The 24,747-nt window shown below is 42.0% G+C and overlaps 1 protein-coding gene across 1 annotated transcript in view; it reads left to right on the forward strand.

The window, feature by feature from the left end:
• Positions 1-6,473: 6,473 nt before the first annotated feature.
• The window catches only part of Ten-a (Teneurin-a transmembrane protein), a 990,045-nt gene continuing 971,771 nt past the window's right edge, over positions 6,474-24,747 (forward strand). The window contains exon 1 of the mRNA XM_076323558.1: positions 6,474-7,042. The gene's annotated coding sequence lies outside the window, so the exon portion shown is untranslated. The remainder of the gene's footprint in view (positions 7,043-24,747) is intronic.

The raw sequence follows: 24,747 nt of genomic DNA on the forward strand, positions 1-24,747 counted from the left end.
TACAACGATAATGTTAAGATTATATTACTACTTTTGTACTCTCCACATTTATAATCAATAGTAAGTCGAAGCTGGTTAAATAAATCCATCGATTCATCCGTCGGTTTTGTTCAGGTTTCATTGTAAACTAAATAAGCTTCGTACCGTTGTAACACGAAACATGCTTTAAACATTCTCGACAGGACATTTCATTAAATTAGTAATTTTCCGGAAATTATTAGTTCCCGTGTGTTTTTCTTGCTTCGCGATGTGTAAAAAATATATCAAACACGTGAAACTTTTGTCGGTAATAAGAGCAGCTTTTCCCAGAAAATTATTTATAATTATATTACCAACATGTGCACGCCCTCTTCAGAATTGTACGCTATTGATATATAAAACACGAAATCAAACCGTAACAAATTATTGGATAAAAATTACTGAATTATCCAACAAAGAAGAAAGACTGACACGATCGAAACGCGACGTTAACATTCGAGAAACGAAGCAATATTTCTGACTACTCGAAATCACTTGAAGTTCCTATGAATAAAATTGCAATCTTTTATACAAATATTTTACGCATTTGTCGATACACTTTTCCAAATCGCGTGGAGTTTCTATAAACAAAATTGCAATTCTTTATACAAATTTTGTACACATTTATCGATATACTTTTCCACTCAATCGTCCCACTTAACACACTGTACGAGTTCAGTCGTAACAATCTGTTCGGTTACCCTGTACGTAGATCTAACGTTGATCGATATCTTTCGGGAAACAACCGCTCGTGATTTGTGGCACTCAAGCGGTCGTATTACAGTCGACGGAACAGGTGTCGCCACGATCTATTAGCCCTCGATTAGCATTTCAGTGATTAATGTTTACATTTTTTCCGAAAGCATAAACGATCAACATCGGAAAACTGAATAACGTTCTATTATCAAAACGTTCTTTCATCCGACGTGTCGTATCCTCTCGTTAATTCAAACGATAAGCTCTCTGCTGACAATCAAACTTTCCAACCGTTCGATAAACGAATCTTGTCGCGATTGTTCGCGAATTTCGTTGCCTCGACTTCAAGGTATTTTTCCAACCAAGTTAACCCGACGAATTGCGCGCTGTATGGAACAAGTGACCCAACGATCAATGTTTAAAGGTTCGATACCGGTGAGAAATTTCAACGTCGAATTACAGATTGCGAGCTTTGCAAAGGGAGCGACGCGGTTATAACCCAGCATTTCGGCCAACCATGAATTCTGCACGGGGTTCTCTGCATTAACGAAATGTAATGACCCGCGCTAGAAACGGCCTCTTGCATTCACTTTGTCCGCCGGCGGACTGTGTAACTCTGATGCGATACACCCGATATAATATGCCGAATAATTCGGACGGAATCAGGGGGCGCATCGAAATCTAACGGCACGGTTAAAGCGTCCGTGAAAACGGAATCTGGATACAACGATACAACTGTTGCGACACAGAGTCGCCATTCGACGCATCGACGATCTTTGTCGCGATGTAACCACCATTTCCATGACTATTGATGTCACGAGGGTTAACGTCGCGGTGAAGTAAACCGTTCGGGCAAGGAAAAAGAAAAAGGGGTAAACCTGTGTCTCTGTCACGTACCCCTGTCTCCCATCGTCGTGTGTTCATTCGAAGTTGCTCGTTTATTCACTCGAGAGAATATTCGTTTTGGTCTGGAAATAGATAATTGTAATTCTTTTTCTAGGAAGAAGAAACTGTAAAGTATTTTCTTTTGGTGAAATTGAAACACGATTTTTTCAGAGTGTGTAAACATTTTATTGAATCGTATATTCTCCCTTTTGGAAAACGAAATAATTTTCCGAACAATACGATACAATTATAAATTGACGATCTAGCCACAGCACACGAGGTGTAGAGCTATCCAAGAATATGAAATTAATTTGCAAAACGATCCGATCGACTCGCCACTTCGATAGGTCGACACCAGTGCCGAGATGATACCCGAATTATCTAAACCGGTAATTAACAGTGAAAGACGCGTCGTATCTTAAAACTCCCTTGTACGATCCATCATTATAACGAACCGTGTATTACTCTCGTGAAAGACACTCGGTAATGTACAACGAACCAGCTCGTGGCACGCTGGAAAGTTGAATTGCAATCGCGAAATTAAAATCGTCCCGTAACGACGTCAAATTAAGCGTCGGTCCAGATTCGCGAGCAACTTTATTATACAACGCTTGGCAATCGAATCTCGCGTTGTTTGCGCTGTACGTACACCGATACGGATCGTTGTTCGTCAGCTGGAAAGAAACTTGTTTCGGGAGGAAATACATACGTGAATTCTAAAGGCTGACGACTGTACACCGTATAGTTGTTCTCGGTCGATTGTATTCGTTGAAAGAGAGGCTGGGTTCGTAGGTGTGCGTTTATAGGTTTCGTAGTCGATGCGGGCTAAAATTTCGTATCCGGAGACATTTCCATAACGAGGCTGTTACGTCTCGACTTGAATCGTGTTTTAAACGCGATGATAAATACGTATATTAAACTCGGTGATAAACATAATTACACTTCCCATTTCGAGGTAAAACTCTTCCGCGAAGGTAGCCGAGAAATTCATAATGCTTGTAAGAAATTGATGCCCGCGAAATAGCGAAAGAAAAATACTCGTGGAATTTGTTCGGCCGCACCGTGTTACATATTTTATCGCGTTGGTAACTAGCTGAAATTTCGAGATGTAACGAAATTGTTCGTTCGGGAAGAACGGATCGCGAGTTATCGTGACGCGATTCGCGTCTCTGTGAAACGTTTTTAAAGATCGACCAACACGGAAACGATCGCATCGAAGTGTAACTGTAATTCGGATGTAACAGAAACTTGGAACCAATTCGGGACTTAAACGCCTTCCGTTATCGAAGAAACAAAGTTATCGCTCTAAAAGGAACGATTATTTAACGGAAGCTTAATCTGCAGCTAGCTTGATCTGCAGCTAACCCAGACCGAGGCTACCACAGAAACGAGGACATTACTTCAAAGAGAACGTTATCTAACCCAGACTTAACCTAGACACGATGTAAATTTGGACTGTTCAAGAAACTCACGACCCTTCAAAGACAGCGTTACCGTCGGCTAGATCGTATTCAATTCTAACTCGGAACAAGGAGACCGTCATCAAGATCCGTGTTAAACTACCTAACTTACATTTCATTCGGGTGGGAGCTATAAAAGAAACGACTGCGTAGCTTCCGTGAGAAGGTTCCCCGACGCAGACATAATCTACGTACAATTCACCGTCGGATTATATCAAAGAAATTGACGCCAGGTGAAAGAGTACGTCGTTTAACTTGAACCTGATCTATGCGAACCCAGAGTTAATCTACGCGCGATGTAAATTTCGACTATCGGTGAAACTGGGCTCTCTTCAAAGGGAACGTTACCTCGGCTTGAATTTGTTCAATTCTAACTCGGAACAAGGTAGACGTTATCAAGATCTGTTCTAAATTACTGGAACTACGTTTAATTCGGACGTGGGTCGCGAAAGACATCGTGCTTCGATTTTCTTCGGGTGTCTCGACGATGCAATTAAATTATCAAAAATATCGACAGAAAGGAGAACGTTGTACAATCTAAACACCGGATGAATCTACTCCAGGACACGGTAGATCTCGTCAAGATTCGAACCAGACTCGGATCATCGACGAAAATAACGCTATTTTAAACGAAATATATTCTTTTACACTTAACTCGTATTCTGTTTAGAGCCAAAGACAAATTTATATTATAAAGTAGACATTAACGTTACCTGGAAGTGAACGCAAATCGAACCTAATCCGCATCAATCATGATTTGAAACGGATCCTGGATCTTACGTAAACTAAACCCAAACTAGGACCATCGAAGGAATGACGACGTCACTTAAACGAGAACGTGGGCCAATTCAAATTTACGGATATAGTAATGAACTTCACCTTTCTTGTTGGAGTACAATTATTCGTACGTTCGCGAATTAATTAATGCTCGAACTGAACGATAAGTGTCCGAACTTGCGGGGCTGTTGTACGTTCCACGTAAGAAGAGGTCGCGAATCTTTAGAGGAACTGCTTTTATCGAAATTCCAGCCTGTCGTGTTACGCAATAGAAGGATAACTCGGTTGTGCTCTGTCAAAGACGACATCGCTATAAAGAAAATGCAACGTAACTTAACCATAATCTGGATGTAGTTGCGACACGGGTCAAAGAGAAGATAGATCCAACGTAAACGCAGCCCAGATTCGGGCTCTTAAAGAAATAGTTTACATCGCGATTAATTTTGGAACATGGTCGATACGTTGACAATACTCGATCCATTTGGCCTAAACTACGAGTCAGACTCGTAGTTGTCGATTTCGTACAATTATAAATCATAGCTCCGATTTATACGCACCGAGAAGAAAATATAACGGTTACAATCGTGACACTACCTTCGTCTTGTGAACATTGAAGTAAACAGTTGAAGAGAATTTCAAACTTAACCGGAGGGTTAAGGTAATTAGAATGGTATTTGCGCGTAAATTTGAAAGGAGTCGACTCGACACTACCGAGATCGATTATCAAAGAAAGAACGACAACGTTCAAAGCAGGACGTTACTTATCTAGACCTAACTTAGACTTTATTTACACGTATCGAAATTAATTATCAAACTGTCCAGGTAGTTCGATCCTACTCCAGTTACCCGAGCTGTCCAAACTCGATCCAGATCTCGAGTGTGGCTACCAAAGAAACGACGTCTCTTCCGGAAGAATGTCTGTCCAACGACAAACCGAGCCAAACCTAACCGAAATCCAGCTCTAGCCAGGGTGGAGCTCGCGAAAACACGAGTCGACTCCACGAAGAAATAATATCGCCGTGTGGTCGGACTCGTGATCTCAAACGGATCGAAAACTCGAACCAAAGCTCGAGAGGGTACCAGCACTTTGACGACACTCGCGTGTTACGTTACGCAGTTTCTCTCCGTTGTTTCGCGAGCGCAAAGGTTCCGCTAGCAGCAGCAGCAGCAGCAGCAGCAGCAGCAGCAGCAGCAACGAAGCAGGAACGCGTCAGCGTCTCTGCGGCGGGCGACTCGAGTCTGCCGCAGAACCATCACAGAGTTCGCGCGCGCGCGAGATAGATAGACGGAGCGAGAGATATATAGATATATAAATATATAGCCAGAGAGAGAGAGAGAGAGTGTAGGGGTGAGGGGACAGTCAGAAGCGAACAGACGGGGAAAGAATCGGGGAAACTAAACAGACGAAAAGGAAGAAAGCAGGAAACAGGCAAACAACGCGGAGAGTCGGCGTAAGAAAGAGAAAAGGGGTTGCGGGAGGGGGTAAGGTTGGGTGTTGGGGGCGGGGTGACGGTGGAATGAAAGAGCGTGGCGCGAGAGGGGACAAGAAAGAGCAAAGGAAGGAAGGGGGGAAGGGTACGGGATGGGTACGGGATGGGTACGGGATGGGTACGGGATGGGTACGGGAAGGTGGAGTTGGAAGGTTTCTTCCTTTTCAAGCTCGGCGTAGCCGGGACGATAGCGGGAAACGCGCGCGCGGCAAAGTAAAACGAAGAGACGTGGAAGAGAGGCGAGAAAGAGAGAAAGAGTGAGAGTGAGAGAGAGTGAGAGAGCTGGCGCGGAGAGGGCTCCGGGAAAAGCAGAATGGAGCAGAATGGAGCAGAACGGAGCGGAGCGGTGAGCGCGAGACGCGTAGGTACACCGTACACGGTAGCTGCCGTCTATATTTTATATCCGGTACACGAGAAATGTCGCTAGGGCGCAGACTCGAGGCAATCGGGGTCGGTCGGCTCGCCAGTTACTTTTCGCGATCCACCGTGGCCGCTCTGCCGCGGCGCAGGTACACAGGTCGAACGGTCAGCGGGAGAGTCAGTCAGTCTCACGACGGAAAGGGATAAGGGTGAACGTTTGCGCACGGTACGGGTGGGAGCGCGCCGCGGGACACGAGAACAACCGAGTGACGAACGGAACGCGGTCGCAGACACCGAGAGGAGCCACCGCGTTACGGAGAGGAGTCACGAGGCGGGAGAGAGCGAACAACTACTCGGAGCTTGCCGATTCTACCGTGCGGGCTCCGTACGCCGCACAAAAGCACAGCTTGCGCACTGTTACGCCGCGTTTACCAGAGCTACTTGCGCGTACCGGCGAACACGGTGAGCCGCGCTCGCTCGCTCGCTCGGTCATCCCTGCCGTGCCAGTCGAGAGCTTTCGCGCGAAGTGTTTACGTCGTCGCGCGGGCAAATACGCGCGCTCCTGCCGGCCGTTTGGTCCCTCGTTGCTGCTCGTTCGCGGTTCGGTTCGTTTCGTCCTCCCCTATCCGCAGCGTCTCCCTCGCTCCGACCTTACGCTCGGCCTTTCTCGCTCGATCGGTTCGTATCAGCTGACGGTCGTCGATCTTGCGTCGACCGTACCGGGGTCGTCGTCGCGGTCGTTGTCGTTCTCGTTCTCGTTCTCGTTCTCGTTCTCGTCGTTGTTGTTTCGCACGTGACGGGCCGTTATTCCCGTCATCGTCGCCGGTGTTCGTCAACGATCGCGCGCCGATCGTGATCGCGACGCGTTTCGTGCCGTGTGTCCGACAACAGCTCGCGGGAACCGGACTTCCTCGTGGCACGCGATCGTCCTACGCCGCGTGTGAGAGAGTCAAACCGAGGACAGCAGTGTGCACGGTGATTGGATCGAGGATTCGGGGGATGGTACACGTATATCACTCGTCTCGTGGAATAGTGTGGTGTCGTCTGGACGACCGGTCTCTCGCGTAAGTGACGAGGAAGCGTGCGCGACTCGCGTCGGTTACCAGCCGCGTGGTCCTTCCGTCGACGGACTTCTCGATACTTCACGCGGCAACCGATCGTTCTAAATGTCGTTCTTAACACCGTGGTAACGAGTGACCAGCACTTTCCTAACGCAAACCCGAACGTTTTCGTCGAGCTTGGTGGACCGTCGCGCGGCAAAGTGACTTCCGCAAAGTGCAACGACGACAACACCATACAACCACGCGACGTGATCGTCAGCATCAATGACAAGCGGAACCAGAGCATCGAATTGAGGTGAGGACCCAAACTATTTCACTCTTGACTCGAATCGCTCGATCCGCGACTCTACGACCGCTCGTGTTGTTCGGGATTAAACGCGGGATTTAATCGGAGAACGATTCGACGCAGTCACGTTAATCGCAGGTAATTCCAGCTGGATGAAATTATGATCGATTTCGAGAGTGTAAGAGGTCTCTCGAGTTACGCGGAGAAACGTTTGGTTGTTCGGAAAGTCATTTCGTTTTCCAAAATTGAGAATGTGTAATTTAATGAAGTGTTTATACGCTCTGGAAAAATCGTGTTTCATTTTCACTAAGAAGAAAACGAAACGACTTTCCGAACAACTCGATAGAATCGAGAGACGTTCGACAACGCTGCGTCACATGGAACGTCCGTGACGTTCCATCTTTTGGCGGGTCGCGGTCCATTCTTTGCGTACGGGTTCCGTTTAGAAACTACACCGCACTGGGTAAATATTTAATCGAGGAACAGATATTAACCGCGTGTGCCGCGATACGCGAACGGAATGGACGGAATAGATATTTGGAATACGCAATAGTAAATAAACGTATCAATTTCGCCGGTAGATTCGCGCAACCGTGAATAAAAATTCATAAAACGATGTATCTTCGAGCGAATAGCAGCGTTTCGAATAGCTCGTTTCTACGGTGAATCGTGCGGATATAATTTTGGGACAAGTATTTTATCACGGTTCGAAGAAGTTTCATTCGATATTGATGTCACGTTGTCCCGAGCGTAGAAAAAATGTTCTGTTTCGAGTAAGTTTTAGATTTGAACGTTAAACACTGTTCTGTAGTGTTCTCCTTGTGTTTCGTTATTTTTAAATTTTACTTTACACTCGTTCCGTCGCACGTATTTCAAATTTTCCCCCGACACTGTTTGTTCGTTACCAATTTTACACCTTGCTCGTTTGTTGTACTCCGCGTTAGCTAAATACGGTATCGAGCGCAACTACCCTTAAAACTTCTAAAACAAGGGATATTTTCTATTTTAGCCGTACGAGGGCTCCTGGGGTCTCCACTGATCTCACGTGTTTTTATATTATTTATAACTTGTTCTGCTTTCCTCCGTTATTAATTCAACGAAGCCTTTGTTGTACAATACGTGGAAGAAGAGATACATTATTCAAACGACCATGTACGTGTACACATATGTGTATATATGGAACGAGACACAGCCAAATTACTTATTAAATGTAACCTTGATCTTAATTTCGTAGTTCGGGCAGCTCGTAAATGGTTATCGATTAAAGAAACAAAAGATGGAAACACTGGTGCTCGAAAAATTAATATTCGTACCTGGTGATCCATCGTGGTAAAGAATTTTTTGCGATTTGATAGTACAAAGTTGATTCTAAAGCATTCCTCGAAGTAGATTTTTATTTTATTTACGTTTCAGTAGTTAGACGAAGTAGTCGCATAGTTTTATCACCGTAACCCATCAGCCTCCATTTACGACTGGCAGATGCAACCCCCTGCATCAAAGACAAAGAGGATTTTTACCGGTTGGTCAAGTTTCCCCCTAGATTCTGAGCAATTTATTATACAATGAAGTTCCAGGCGTAGCGTTTTTCTCTTGGGTACTGCGGGATTAGTTGAAGATTAAAACCAGTATGTTTTGTAAATAGCGTTACTTTTCTTTCCAGTAGCCGTATAAATAGTACAAACCTACTTAACTCGGACCCGATAAAATCTATTTGAGTTCGTAGCTATCGCAAAATTCCCTAGGAAACGAATTAAAGCAGAATTTAAGATCAAAGGGATTTAAATACTTTTAAAATCCTGCGATGAATTCTTTTTCTCGGTAGTACCGATCTACGTACATCGTATACCAAGATCCGGTCTAGTCTTTTAGGATCCATTATAGTAGAAATTTATAGGACAACCGTATCTATGGTTAAAAGTATGCCGCGTCATAAATTATAATAAGTAACAAAATTTTGGTACAAACGGAAAAATAATTTTGTACGAATGTAATTGCAAAAACGTAATAGTCCTCTCGTCGTTTTGATATTACGAATGTAACGTTTCTTTAAGACTCGATTTTCGTTCAATTTCACAAATAAAGTATTTTATCGCGAAACGCGACAGTTGCGAAATACGTTTCAAAGGAAATTATACGAAATTTGTACATCGTTCTTGGAATTGAATTAGAGTATCTATTAAAGTCAAGATGTTGGTAATCTAGAGCGGGAAAATACTTTGACTATATTTTCCAAAGCTTGTTACGACTCTTTGCAATAATTGCTCCACTCTGTTTGCTAACACACCTGTATTATCGGAAACGAACAATTTGTAATTACAACGTTAAAAATGAAAATTCGTCGAACGTACATGCGCTACTACAGATTTCGCTATTGAAATATAAATCGAAAATATGGAATTTCATCTTTGTTTTGTCGCATAGTTCGTTTCAGAGGAAATATTCTAAAAGAAAATTTAATTTTAAATTTTCGTTTTATTTCCTCATAAGAAATCACCCCCTACTCGCCAGCACTACATATTGCACGACATTCTGTACCTATGTACCGAACATATATGCACACGAACGTACGTATACGAATGTAATAATAGTTTTAAAAATGTGACACAAGTTAACAGCTAAAATAATTTCCGAATCTCTTCTTTCTGATTACTAGGAAGTTCTCAATTATAATTTTACATTTTTATCATTGTTATATTTTATTATACATTTATTATTACACTTTATTTATTCTTTCGTAAAGTAAATTGTCTTTAGATATAAAATTCTGAAAAATTGTCAAGTACTCAAATGCAGCACACTACCTTCCCGTCGAACAGGATACCATACTAAATTTCGGCGTTAAATTCTGCGCAAAATTCCAAAAGTTAGCCAAGTTTCTACAGAAAAGCGATCTGCAATTGTTGTTCCACGTAACGAAGGCTATTCTACCGGAAAATTACAAAAAATTGAAAAATTTCCGGATAAAAACGAACTTCTAAAAATAAAACGTACTTCCAATTCGCGTTTCATTGTTTTCCATGCTATCTCGCGAATAAATGTAAAATCTAACAATCGAGTTTGTTCACTCGACGCGTGTAAATATTCCCCAATTAATTCGAAAATATCGTCAAACCGAAAAATTATGGCTATTACGGTATCCCGCTGTTTTTATTTCCTACGAAAGTCGAAGCTTCGATTAAACATTTTCCGATCATAAGACGAACCACGAGTAACTTATAAAAAATCGAGTAGACGAATTATTTTATACCACAAATTATGAAAAATTCTAGAGTATTTAAATACATTGTACAATCTGGTAAAAATTTCGAAACCGAGTAAAAATATCTACGGAAAAACGATTCAAAATTGTTCTTACTCGTCGCGAAGTCTAGTTTACAAGAAAATCGCAAAAGATGGTAAATCCCTAAATTACCTACGTGTAACTCGTTTTTGGCGTTTCGTTGTTTTTTCCCCTGCGCCACGCGTATAAACGTACAATTTAACAACGAAATTTGTTTGCTCGTCGCGTGTAAATATTTCCCAATGACACATTTTCCAAGTATTTTTTCCCGTTGATAATTTCGGAGTTGTCGCGTTAATGTTTCCGTAACGTGTGCTTTACGGGACGTTTCAACATTATGACGTACGGGTATAGGTTTGGAACTCGTTCTATAAAACTTACTCTGTGTCGGTTGGTGGTAATATTCGTTGAACGTAATCACCGATTAAATCAGCGACCTATGCGCGTTTTGGTCGCTCGGGCGATTAAATTAACTTTGTAGTTTTTAATGCGGCGAACCGTCACGGAGCCGCTCATTACACCGTGTCGTCGAGTTTTATTCACGCATTGCCAATGCTATAGGTACAAATGATCCACTTACGCGACATCGTAATAATCGCGAGTTATTCGCATAACGCGATTCGCTTTTATTAGAGCGTACGCGCTCAATTTTCCACGGTATAATTTCGTTCCATCGAACGATAAGTCACACGCCATTTTTAATACGCGTTAATATCGCATTTTAACGCACCGAGCGTTCGTTTCGTTGAACGTAATTGGATATTCTCCTTAGGGGAAATTCGAGTCGATTATTTTATTCGTGAAGGATTCGTTTCGTAAATTTTTAATCTGCTCCCGGACGCGTGATTCAATGTAAATATTAAGGGTCAACGGTAATTATTCAGTGCAAATGAATAGGGCCGTTGATGAATCTAACTCGATATATGAGATAACCGTAATCGAATCAGAGAGTAGAACGCTGGATAGTAAGTGGAACGCTCTACGATTCTCCGCGATCTTTTCATTACGTGGAGTTGATCTTTTTAATATTTACCACGGTAGTTGTAATTTATCGACAATTATCCATTCTTTAATAGTAAATACGAGACACTTTGAAACGACAGGTACAAGGTTAATTGGTTAATAGAACCCTCAAAACGTTATAAAATATTTTTAACGAATATGGAGCGAAAAACTAATCGTTTTTGAGGTAATGGAGTAATAAAAAGCTGAAATTCTTTTAACGAGTTTCAGTGGTTTGAAACTCCATTTACACACGATCACGAATTTATTTGTTTGTTTGTTTTGTGTATTTTATTTGTCATCTGATTGGTATTTTATGGTGTAAACGAAAGATACAAATAATTAATTTAAAGTAATGTAAATCGAAAGAGTTATTTATGATACATGTATATAGAGTGATTTATTGATAGATACGACAGAATTGAAAAAGAGATCCAAATTGTTTGTATTTTAGAATCAAGACCTGTGTATACGGGCTTGAATGTATATTTAGCTTTACGTATATTTGGTGAAGATTTAAAATTAACTCGAAAACTCTTGATATTATTAAACACGTATATTGCTAGTACAGATTGCTCAGCAAAAAAAAAAAAACGAAAAATTTGGTATTCTTATTACACGAGGCATAAAGTTTGATGTACTAAGCTTCCATATCGGCTTATAATTGGGATAGGATGTTTGGAACAGACATGGCGTCTTAGCTGCAACAGACCCTAAGAACTTCTGCTAAACTGTCTCAAGAAGTATTTGTATTTAGTCTGATGAGGTTACCTCTAGGTAAAGTTTATACAGTGTACAATACAGTCGAAAAAGGTAACTCGTAACGTGAGAAATTATAATAACGTTTATTATACTTGTAGAGTAGTTTGATTCATTTCACTAATTTTGCTTCTCCCTGAATCCTCACCTTACTATTTATTGTCCCTAAAGAAAATTTAAGAAGATAGTTGCTCTAAACTGACAATAAATAGAGAATAGTATACACAAGTGAATTTTACACTCGAGATCGGTTTCTAAATTATTCAACGTAAGCGTTTCAGCAATTGAACGTACGCATCGCGATCAACTATCGATTATCTGTTTCTAACCGAAAGTGGATTCGGTTCGAATTGAATTAATCACTCGTTGTCACAATGAAGGACAGAGCCATTTCTGTTAACAATCGTCAATCGTTTCTCTACCAACGAAAAAACGGAAGTTGATCTTCACTCTGACCTAAAAAGAAGCAATTTGTCCAGGCAGTAGCTTCGTCCACACATGCAGACATTACAGAACTGTCTGCAAGCGACGAAGACGAATACGAGGTTTGCTCGACGTAATGTCGCGCGGGTGAATGCACTTTCTTATTCGACCGCGTTAGTAATATTTTCAACAAACCCTGCTAATTGGAGGGTTACGAAACTCTTTACGAAACTGGAGTTCCGTAGTCGTCGTTATTTACAGTTTTATCGAAAGTTCCGGAATCTCTAGCCCGTTGGTAAATATACAAATGTAATAGAAATTAACTGTGCTCAGGATACTCGAAGTTCCCGGTGTTCCTCCTTCATATTTCCATAATTGAGAGGAAAATGCAAACGGTACTGTTTCGGATCGAGAGCGAGTCGTAAATATCCAAGAGAAGTTGAACGTTCCCTTTCGAATACTCGATAAACGCGAAAATATTTGATCGGTATACAGAACGATCACTGTTTATCAATTTTCTATCTCCCCGATTTGTTCCACGATCATTGAAAACGTCCATTGGCCCCGTATCAAGAAGAATCGTTGAATAAATTTGGAAATGAAACTTTTTTTTTTATTTCATATTCGGAGCATGCGTTACATTACGCTCCGCGATAACGGAGAACACTCTCTTAGCGAACTGAAAAAAGTCGCTTGGAATTAATACTTCCCAGGCGTGTAGAACGTTTAACACATTACGGATAGAGAATACTTAAACCGTTGAATTGCTGGCAGAGATTCCTGGATACAGTGTTTCAATGATACTCCATCCCTCTTAACACGTTCCCTGCCAAACCGATTTCTTTAAACTTTCTCTGGGGATCGTTCCAGGTATTTTCACCGTTTGTATTCTTCGATCCGATGCGTTTCTAAAATCATAGCTTCTAAAAGAAACCCTGAAACTATGCGTCGAGATGACTTGTCCGGAGAATCGACCGAAATTATATATTTTTGTTTAACGATATCAATTGTATTTGACACAGCGAAACAAAAATCTTCGCTCGCGCGACAATATCAACAATTTTCTTTTTATTTATCGTTATTATTTATCGTATTTAACGCAGTGAAGAAAAAAAAAGAAATTCCTTCGTCCGCCAACGACGATACTAATAATAATAATAATTCTCGGTTTTAAGTCCCCGCACGATATTCCGTGATGGAACGTGCTTCGAAATCGCGCTAGGTGCCAAGACGAATGACTCGAGCAGTCATCATCGATCGTCCGGATGATCGATCACGCGTACCGCGAACAATAGAACCGCCGTCGTTATTTCCTTCCGCGAGGATGCGCTCGCTCGCGCCTCCCGATGATCCGAACTTCTTAAGTAACCCATCGCATCCGAAGGTTATGCAGCGCGACTCAATTCCGTTGTCGTTTCACGTGACCATACAAACGTCCGGGAGGCATCCAGCCCGCTCGTGTACACTCCCCGGATGCGTGTGCGTGCATGCGCCACAAAGTGGAGTCCTATGCAAATATGCTGAAAGCATACCCGGAACGTTCGTGGAGTTTTAACGCGCTACTTAACCGCGTGTTACGTGCGCCGACAGATCGATTTACCTACAGCGAGCTCCTCGGCTTGCCTCACCGTGCACCCTTTGCCCCGCTCGCTTCGACTATCACCGAGCTGTCCGTGAAATTTCATTGTTGCAACGTGGTTCATTAGCGATCGAAGCGAGGCCGAGTCGCGTGCATCGTCGATGATCCTCTCCAACGAATCGATCTTGGATAAAGATGGCTAATGCAGGGAAATCTGACGCCTCGAGGTAAGAGGTTTCGAAGTTACACGGTTCTTGCGTTCTGTGCTCCAGATATAGCCGATGCGGTGTTCCGTTATCCGTAGGGTTTTAATCGGAATGAGAATTTTGCGCTTCGAAAGAACCTCGAACATGTGCGTTGTTTAAGCTGGTAGTTTTACCTGGATCGATTGACTAGCTGATGATCAATTTTGTAGGGATTCGACACGTTTCTTTTCAAATTCGCGTAAACCGAAATCTATGATTAAGTTTGAATTTTCGTAATTTAAAAATAATCATTGTACCGAACGAGGGTATTAAGTGTGCTAATAATGTTAGAAATTTTCAATCGTACGAAAGGAAAGGATTGTTCCGAACGAAACTTTACTTGGTAATTTGTGTACCGATAAATAGAATCATTTTCGTTATTTTTTCTCCAGACGGACATTCTAGCCGATTTCGTAGTTCCATTTGATTGGAAACTGTAATAGATTATTCGTTTCATATTTCTACGAGAAAAACTGAACCAAAAATATCAAATATTCTTAGCGAATAAGGTTCGCTGAACACACAAAATACAGAGTACGATTGAAAATTTAATATGGTACGGATTAAAAACAAAAGAAGTGAAAGGAACTCAAAGACGTACACCGTACGTCGAATCGCTGCACGGAATGAGGTTATGTTGACGTACGGCGTACGTCGAACCGTCTCGAAGGGTTTATTTCCTCGAAAATTTGTACAACGACGTATATATTCGCTTGTACGCAACGTAGGAGACATTGGGTAGTTCGATACAAAGTCTGTACAAAGTGAATTCTTTGGGCACGTACATAAATATTATAGCAATTCGTCTCAGATCCGCTGAAGGACTCCTCGACGAGGTTTATCCCGTGGATCCTGGCCTAGAAGCGACTAAACGTTTCAAGAGTCTCCTATTAGATAAGCTCTACCAAAGAGTTCTCTAAAGGATCTAGAACGAAATACAATATTTTCGTTGGTACAAACGTAATAAGAATTTTACTTCGTTACAACGAAAAATTATGTTTCATTAATTCGTTGGAATATAAGGTTAGATTCGCGATTGGGGCGAATTTCATCCGACCGATGTAATCGGGAAATGTAATACTCTCCGAGTTTCAAGTTTCGTTCGACTTAATTTTCAGTTGGAAAGGGCGATTTCGACATAATGGATGAATTCTTGTCTACTGTTCGATAATGGAGGCAGTCTGAATTTAAATCATAGAATTTCATCGGTGGATACACTTTCTTCGCGAAGCTTAACCTACTATTAGTTGAAGCACATCGGTTCTTCACGAAGCGAAATGGAATTGGCGATGGCGGCTCCGACTTGACCTTGATTGATCGTGACGCGAGCTGCGGGGGGTAACGAGTTGCGGACTTTTGGAACTTCCGTTCTCGAGTCGTCGCCGGTTCCTTTTTATATCCCCATTGTATCGAACCTTCGATCTCTGTATCGATACCGGGTCGATTTATACCAGGTTCTTCGATAAGTTTTGTCGTTTTTCCATTGTAAAAAAATACTACGACACTTCAACTTCGAACAACTGTAAATATAAGGGACGACAGATTTATACGAAACTTCGCACACGTACCATCTTTGGAAAAATAAAACGACGGAACCGATAGCGTCGTTTCTTATCGAACGAAAAAACTTATCGTTCGATCTGTTATTTATAAAGTTGCAGAAATAATGGAAGAGAAAGGGTCGAACAGTTCGAAACGTTGCAAAAATATTTCTACTTGAATCGAACTTTCTACGGTGAGTCATCGACGCGATCCAATAAGGAGTTCGCAATTGCAGATTATATCCTTAACACACGATACGGTTTCCATTTTCCCTTGTAATGTAAATAATTAATAGGTGCCAATTATCTCGTAATATCGTTTCGTTCCGTGTTAACGAATTATCCGTTTATTTACGGGCCACGGTGTAAATCCAATATTAAGTTTGCAAATAAAGTGAGCACGGTTTGAAAACACGGACGATCGCGTTCGAAACGTTTCGGTCGTTCCGCGAATTCGATCGTTCGATTTCGACGCGACGTATACGAATAAAATTCAACTTCGTCGTTGGAAGATCGATAAGACACCGTTCCCTTTGTTGAATTTTAACCCACGCGATGGACAGGAAAGGAACGTTTGGAGCTAGGAAGGGGATAGGACGGGTGTTGAAGGGTCGCGCGAATTGAAATTCGTAATACGCGCCGGATGTAAAACTTGGCGAAGGTTCGCGTAGAACGCGCGCGCGTAAAAAGCACTTCCGCGGCGGGCGTAAAGTTCCACGTAGAATGTGTTGCAGTCATTTGCGTCAATCGTACGGCGCATCTCAGGTGTTTAACGTTCAGCGCGGCGAAATTGTTACCCAACCGGGCGTCCATTGTGCCGGCGAGTATGAAACGTGTTAAACTAACCGCCAACATCCATTAAAATTAATGGGTATTGAATAGCGGAGATGGTCCGGCGAGATGATGGGGTATACTGGAAGTCGAATGAAGTGCTACATCCTCAACGAGCCGAGCACCTGTGAATCCCTGAAATCTCTCTCTGTCCTCGATACGGAACTGCCTCCCGATCGAAAAAGTCGCTTACCGCTCCGGTATACTCATGTATTATGGAACGTAGTTTGTAACGCTGTTTCTATCGCATATTATTTATTTACCGTTAAACGGAACGCTATTCTTCGGTTATTCCGTGGAAACGGAACTGTTCACGGAGAAACGTAGGAAAGAGAGCGAAGTATTCACGGTGGAGGCGTGTACGTTTAATTAAAGTAACTTCTGTTTGTTTTAATAACTTTTATTCAAAACAATTTTTAATTAACAACCCCCGTTACTCCGCGCGTCTGTGTTACATCGATCCACGTTAAATACAGCTCCGCTTCGACAACGCTCGTAACGTATTTTATGCTACAATTTCTTACGAGCCGAGTTTCTTCTCAAACTTCTTTACATTCGCTTCGAAACGTACTCGAAAGCTCGCCTTTCGGTTGTCGGTTTGATTTCTTCTTTGTTCGGTTAGCGACACTTTCCGACTTTTCGTTCTTCGAACTACGGACAAAGCGCTCATTGATATTTAATTCGATCTTCGTAGCCGGTCGGGACACTGTTAGTCGAGTGGAGCAATCTTTCTCGCGAGAACGTTTACCGCGTAATTATTTTCGTCAACTTCTCCGGTTGCAATTACACGTTTTTGCAACGGGCCGAAACATTGCGCGCCACGATATTTTTCGAAGAAAGAAAAGTGCAAGTTGAATGTTTTATAAAGGTAAAGAGAGAAAGGCATAAACTCAAGTACGCGTGGTTTCTCTTTTTCTTCGTCTTCGTGAAATATTCAACTTGCACTTTTCTCTTTCCAAGAAATTGTCTATTCTTGTATCGTACATTGTTCTAGGTTCTTACGAAAACTTACAAAAATATAATTTCCTCCGCTCTCTCGGCTCGAAGTTTTATTTTCGAAATTCATTACGGAATAGAATTTCAAACTCTCTCGTAAAAAAACTAGACGTCCTAATTAGAAAAAAAAGAAAACGAAGTTCACCTTCAAATTTCTCCGTACTTTTAATCGCAGAGTAACCATTACTATCGTACAATCAAACAATTTTTATAGCAACACAATTTTTCTATTTTTCGAAACAACAAGAATTCATCGAAGTGGAATATTCTAGTGGACCACTCCTTATAATTCCAGAGAAAGGAATTCCACCTGAGCGCATCAACCGCTCTCGCGTTTCGCATCGAGTTACACTTGACCTAGTGGCCATCCGTGGTAATCACTGTTCTTTTCCAATGAATTTTCCCTCGATATTCCCCGAATATAGATGTACAGTAAGAGGTAGACCATTCGCTCGTAGGTACGTGCTCTCTGAGAAATCAGTTCGATAACAAAGTAGTCGGTGTACACCAGACGACACCGAGTTGTACACCTAAACACGTACGAGTATCCACTTATCAATTTTGTAACGCTTGATCCCTGTTTATTATTTACAGTTTCGGTTTTACCGTCTACCGTACACTGGCGCGCATCTGTGCACCTCTGCGTTTTATTCACGAATGACCGGCGTCGTCCTCGTTCTCTACCCCCATTTTTTCCACTTTTTATTCGCCGTCTTGTTCGTCGGGGTGTAACGAAATATGATAAATGCCATTCAGTACCAGGGGTGCCTGTTTCCGATCTAATTGTTACAAATTTAATTACGGGACCGTCGGTTCACGTGAGGTTTCCGCAATTTCATGATACAGAACTTGAAACGAAAGGTAATTACAGTTTTCCCGAAGATTCAGCGTGGACCGAAAGTAATGAAATATTATTAGGTGATTGGAAAAGTTTTGCGCGTGCCGCGATATTTATTCTGTTTCAATGCCAGCCTCGGTTCATTGGAATATTCAAATAATGAAAGGTTTTCGAATAATGAATTTCGTTCGCTTTGAAAACAGGAGCGGTCACTTGTCAAGGCATTTCAATCGTGAAACTAATTACTGAAAACAAGTGAAAAGAGCTGGGTGACAAGTTATACAATTCGAATTCCTGCGAGTCGAAATTAAAACCGTTGTTTGTAAAATAAAAGCGAGATCCGTCCTGTCGGATCAGCCGAGATTTCGTCGATCGAGTCAGATGGACAGTTCTTCCGTAATTTACTGGAACCGTGCTGAAAAATATTCGATGTGGACTATCGGGACCGATGCATATTTAATTGATCGGATAAATAATTTCGTTTGTCGACGACAACTTTTTAATACGAAACGTGTCGAGACTTTTATAATCGTCGGTACAGAAGTTGCGGCTAAAATGGTGGTTCTGGTGAAAAACTGGAGATTCTCTGCGCAGAAATTGGTCGAAAATATAGAGTAAATGAAAGGATAACTTGGATCGTAAAAAATCGAAAAATCTCAAATCAGCGAAAAGTTTCACCGGTAGACAGTCTTTGCTCAAACTTTGTATCATGGCACGAAAAGTCTTAGGTCAGATCTCGAGCATCACTCTTCAAAACTTTGACTTTTTTGATAACCAGTGCTCCACTCTGTGGACAGAAAAATCACCTAGAAAACGGTTAATGGTTAAAATTCAGGGTGGATTGCTATTCCAGAGAAAGTTCGTTTAAATACTCGTTGAATTTTACATAGAACGTTTAGCATACGAACAGTTACGATCGAAACAACAACGTATCGAAACTCGACCTAAAAAGTCAATTACACCTGTAACTGAACCCAAGACAAATTATCAACGGAATAAAATTATAAACGATCGATCGATCCTTGTAGATTTGCCCAACTATTCCAAGCGGTAAGAAAATTCTTTCGAAATTAAAATAAACTTCGCTCGCAAATAGTTCGTTCCGTTCTCTACGGACGGAAGTTCGAGCCGTGACACTTTCTACATAAAATCCTGCTTCAAATCTCGCTTTTGACCCGCGTTACGAAATTAGATTTTCAATCGTAGAATCGTACAACTGTAATCTTGGTAGAATACAGGCGGTACGTGACAAAAGTCTCCCGTCTACGTTTGCAAAACCCTCGAATGGTCGTCGGAGCTCGTACAGCACCGAGTCCTCTCGAAAAGACCACCCGACGAACAGTCCAACCGACCGAGGGCTGCGCTAACCCCGGAAAATATCGCCATTGCGATTAAGGGTATTTAAAACCAAAAAAAAAGAAGAAAAAAAAAAATAGAAAGAAAAAGAAAAGAAAAAAAAATTCCTCCGATGGTTTTCAAATCGAACCAGTTCTTATATTCCGAACGGGTCTCGGCGCCGGAACGTTGGGCCGCTGCGCGAGTAATTAGAACGAGCAAATGATTACGACGCCTTTTTCCGCGCGAGCTACCTCTCTATCTGTCCCGGCTACCACCGCCACCCTTTCCTACGGTGTGCGCGGCCGGTATCCAATACCCATTAATTTTAATGATGAACGCGGTCAGTTTAACACGTCCTGGACTCATTGCAGCAAGCTTGTGGGCAATAAATCATACGCCCTTGTCACTGAAAAGTGCATGACTCAGATAAGTGTGCGGGCGTTATTTGTTACACCCTCGCTGCCTATCCAGTTGCCTCCCTTCTTTACATCGTGCATACCTATACGTGCACGGACCCGAACAAACACATCCACGTCGTACATTACAGTTAGGGAACACGATATCGTTCCGAAGCGCGATCAGAATACCCGGCGGTTATCTAGCCTGCCAATAGAGATAACGTTTGAAAGAGTTCCACGAACCAATTTCTCCTTTTTTTCTCCTCTCTCTCTTTCTCTCTCTCTCTGTTCTTTTTCCTAGCCAACCCTCCATATTCGATCGTTTCGAGAAGAAAGCATCGCGATAGGGACGTTCGACCGGCCGAAACGGTCGAGTCGTTTAAATTTCGCATCAATTAGCCGGCTTGTTTACACGCGCGCAAGTGCAAGGAAGTGGGAGCGATACGGCATAGGTGAGTTTATTCTACAAAATGGAAAGGAGTAACAAAGGCACACAGAGCTACTTTGTAGGGGAATATTTTTTCTATTTGCTTTACGATCCTTGTTTTATACCTGGCGTAGAATATTTTCGTTCGCGTATTATAAGTGAGTATTGTTGCGCGTAAATGATTGTTATCCCGTAGCGTTTAAACGGTGCAAATACGAATCCATTAGAATCGTGTGGAAATAAATTTCATGGTTACGTAATGGCTCGCGCAACCGTGATATTATTATCTTTTTTTTTCGTTTCTTCAACCGACGTGGTCCTGCTCGGAAATAGTGTTATTCGATTTAGACGACATAGTGTTCGTACGCGAGAAGATTGCATCAAAAGATATAACGAGTACGGGGAGATGTACACACGTTCGTTGAAGCTTAACGAGATTGATCCTGAACCGAACAGGACCCGCCATAACTCCAGACCCCATACACGCACGAAAGAATTATCTCACGACGTATACCTTATCGATTCTATTGTGTATCGCATACGCTGTTTTGTAGGGGAATATTTTTTTCTACTCATTTTACGATCCTCATTTTGTACCCGGTATACAACATTTTTTCTGTTCATTTTACGATCCTCATTTTGTACCTGGTATACAACATTTTTTCTATTTACTTTATCATCCTCATTTTGTACCTGGTACACAAAATTTTTAATTAGTGGACGACATAAAGTTTCATTGAGAAATGAAACAAATTCTCGACGCGAGATGTCGCGAATAATAAATTTGAAGAGAATTTATAAATTTTGAAAAGACCCGTTTTTTGAGTTCAAATTACGATAATTCCACAACAGGAGAAATAAAAGTAACAATCCTTACATTAAGTATTAAGTCCGATCAACGAAGTTTTGTAGTAAAAAGAAAACATCCCAGCAATCATTCGCTGTATTATCGTTCACGTTTACCTCGAGAAGAAAAACGAGAAGAAAAACGAGAAGAAAACAATTCCGTGTTGCAACGTGACCGTATTTATATTATATCGCGCGATATGAACAACAGCGTTTGTATTTCATCGAATTGTCTTCTGCACACGGTTTTGGTCCATGTTCGGTCGATCGTCTTGGTGATATCGAGGCCGGTAATTGAGGGTATTTCGTCGAAACGATTTCAACTCGACCAGGATTAATTGTACGCGGCATGATTTGCTCATTACTCGTGATGCGGGGAATATACGTTACCACCGATGGAAATCTAAAATCAGTACACATCAGCCGTGCAAACGTCAAGCCGTCAGTTACGGCCGGAGCGCTCACCGGTTCGTATTGGTGTATACAAGTTGTTAAAATCAAACGCATACGTCGGAATTGACGTTTCCTCGCGCAACGAAATCTGTTTAGTTTAGCTAGTTGCTGCGGATTGTTAAACTTCCATGGAATTGTATTAGTCCCGCGGAAATGGCGGAAGTTTGCCGCAATATCGCGACCGTTTCAGCGCCATGGTTGGAATATCTCGTGTTCGTTGATCGTTGAGGGATCTGTAGACATTCTTATAAGTATCTTCGGGGATTTCGTAGCAATTGTACAATCGGATACCGAGATAGTTCACAAGCATCGCGTTCGAGGCTTTGAATCGGTTTAAATAATTATTTCGCGGATTGTTCCGAACTTGAACAGAATTCGTTCGAGAATGGTAGACTCTCACGAAGGGATTTAATTCTCGTCGAGATCGTTGGTTACGGTGATTCGAGGATTATTTTCAATTTACGTAGGATCCGTCCGGAACAAATTATTTCTCGCGGAAAATGATTTTCGTCGAAGTGAACTTCTCGCTTTTTTAATAGCTCGCGAAAGAAAGAGCGCGCGCAGTTACTCTTCCGAGAAAAAACGGAGAAACGAGGAAAATAATTGCGAAAATATGAGGAGAGCGTTGGTATCGCTAATATTCGGAGTCTTATCGATTTCGGTAGCCACGGTCGCAGGCCTTGTTACGCACGCTAGGCAACGATGGACACGCGATAAACCGGCACACATCGCGAAAAAGTGTTTGCTGCTTAAGTACTGAAATTACGCTAATTGCTACGGATATTCAGATTACAACTATCCAATTACATAAAAACACCGGGTATTCCTCTCCACCGTGTACGGAGCCCTGTTAACGTGCCGTTTTCCAACGAACCTAAATCTTCCGAGCCAAGTATTGCGTGGCTAGCTTAATACGTCGGTTGCTATACCTTTTCTTCGTGTTGCGGTGTAAACGTTTCTGACGATCATTTTCAAAAGCACCATCTCGACAAGTTCAATGGTATTCGATGCGATATTCGACGTAATGCGACAACGTTCGAATATTAATCTTTAGTATAACATCTATTATTATTTGTCAGAAATTGTATCCTTTCACCGAGATAAACGAAGGACATCTTTTCGGATCCAAGTTGACCGTAAGTTCCAAGAATTTACTTAAATGGTGGTATTTCTTTCGTGACGAATAATTGAACTGTTTCCACCACCCTGTCAAAGATTTTTTTATACTTCATGTATGAAAGAACTACGAAATAGTGTCAGCATTCCATAACAAACATCACTCGAACAATTCTATTATGTACAGATGATGGTAGTTGCGTTTCGATTTTCGATTAGAATCTTTTTCTACCAATCGGAAGTTGAAAAATGCCTAGAGACTTCTGTGCATCTGTGATAATATGGACAGAATCGTTACAACCGAGTGTACGTCCGTCAATGGATCGGGATCATTAAATGTTCCAGTCTAAAGGTAGGATTATTTTTTACAAGCGTCAGACACGTGCATTTGCGGCAGTATCTTGTTTTTTGTTACAACACCGCATGCTTTTACATCTGTTCTCCATGTGATAATGCGACGAATGCGCGCGTTTGACGCTCAGAGAAAATCCTACTCTTAAGCGATCCGAATACGGTGGAGGTTTACCGGAGGTTTGATCGTTTTTTTTTAGAAAAAAGATCAGCGAACAGCACCGTCGACCAAATCTGCGGATAAACTTTCAATAAACCCTCGAATAGGGAGCTACTGTATGGGGCTACTTACCGACAAGTCCACTATGTACATGTCCAGGACGAAACACATTTCTATCCTCCCACCTTCTCCTTCGTTCTTGTACCTTCTTATCTTTCGGCTCAAAGAAGATAACGTTTCCTAAGAATACACCCTTTTCGATCGCACGAGTGATCCGAAAAAGGACACGGTAAAAAGTATATCGCGTCACCTGCTGGTACATCGATCGATTCGACAAATATTCCCAGATACGAATTCAAACGAAATAATATCGATGATCTCGAGGAACAGGAACATTTTAACGAACGATATCAATAATGCTCCCTTGATAACCGTTGGTAAATTCTACAGAGAAGTAACGTTTGTTAGTTTTTCCGGAGCAAATTCAATTTACGTTACAACGAATCGTTCCACGTTTCGATCACATTTTCGGGTTCTCGTTACCGATGCACCGGACGATTAATATTTTCACGAGCATAGATACGAATCGATAGCAGAAAAAGCCAATATCGCGTATATAATCGCAATCTCGATTAAGATCGAAACGAAAAGCTTGTCAATATTCACCGAACAAAATTATCAGGGCATTTGTCATTGCGCGTCTCTCGGTGCATTCGTATTTTTTTTCCAGGGTTAATCGTAAGCCTTCTTTTTCCTTTAATTCTGATCGATCCACGGAGAGCTCGAGCGATTCTTATATTGTATTTCGTAAATTGCAGATAGTGCATACACGCCGATAGAATCTCATCGTCGATGCGCGTTTATCGTTTATCGGTTGATCCGATGGATGGAGAGAAAAAGAAAATATGACGCGCGGAACGAGGGCGGTTATCGCGCGACATTTTCGCGGCTAGGCGCTTAGCGAATGCAGTCGTTGCACCGTGTTCGATGTTGTCATCGGAATTTCCTGCGATGCTCGAGCAAGGTGATGCTCCTATTTCCTTGTTCGTCTCACGGTGGTAACTCGTATGACACGGTGCAGCGGCGCGGGCATATAACTCTCTCGGTATGTAGGCCACCAGAGGCGGAGGT

This window comes from Ptiloglossa arizonensis, chromosome 11 (assembly GCF_051014685.1).
Source record: "Ptiloglossa arizonensis isolate GNS036 chromosome 11, iyPtiAriz1_principal, whole genome shotgun sequence".
NCBI lineage: Eukaryota > Metazoa > Arthropoda > Insecta > Hymenoptera > Colletidae > Ptiloglossa > Ptiloglossa arizonensis.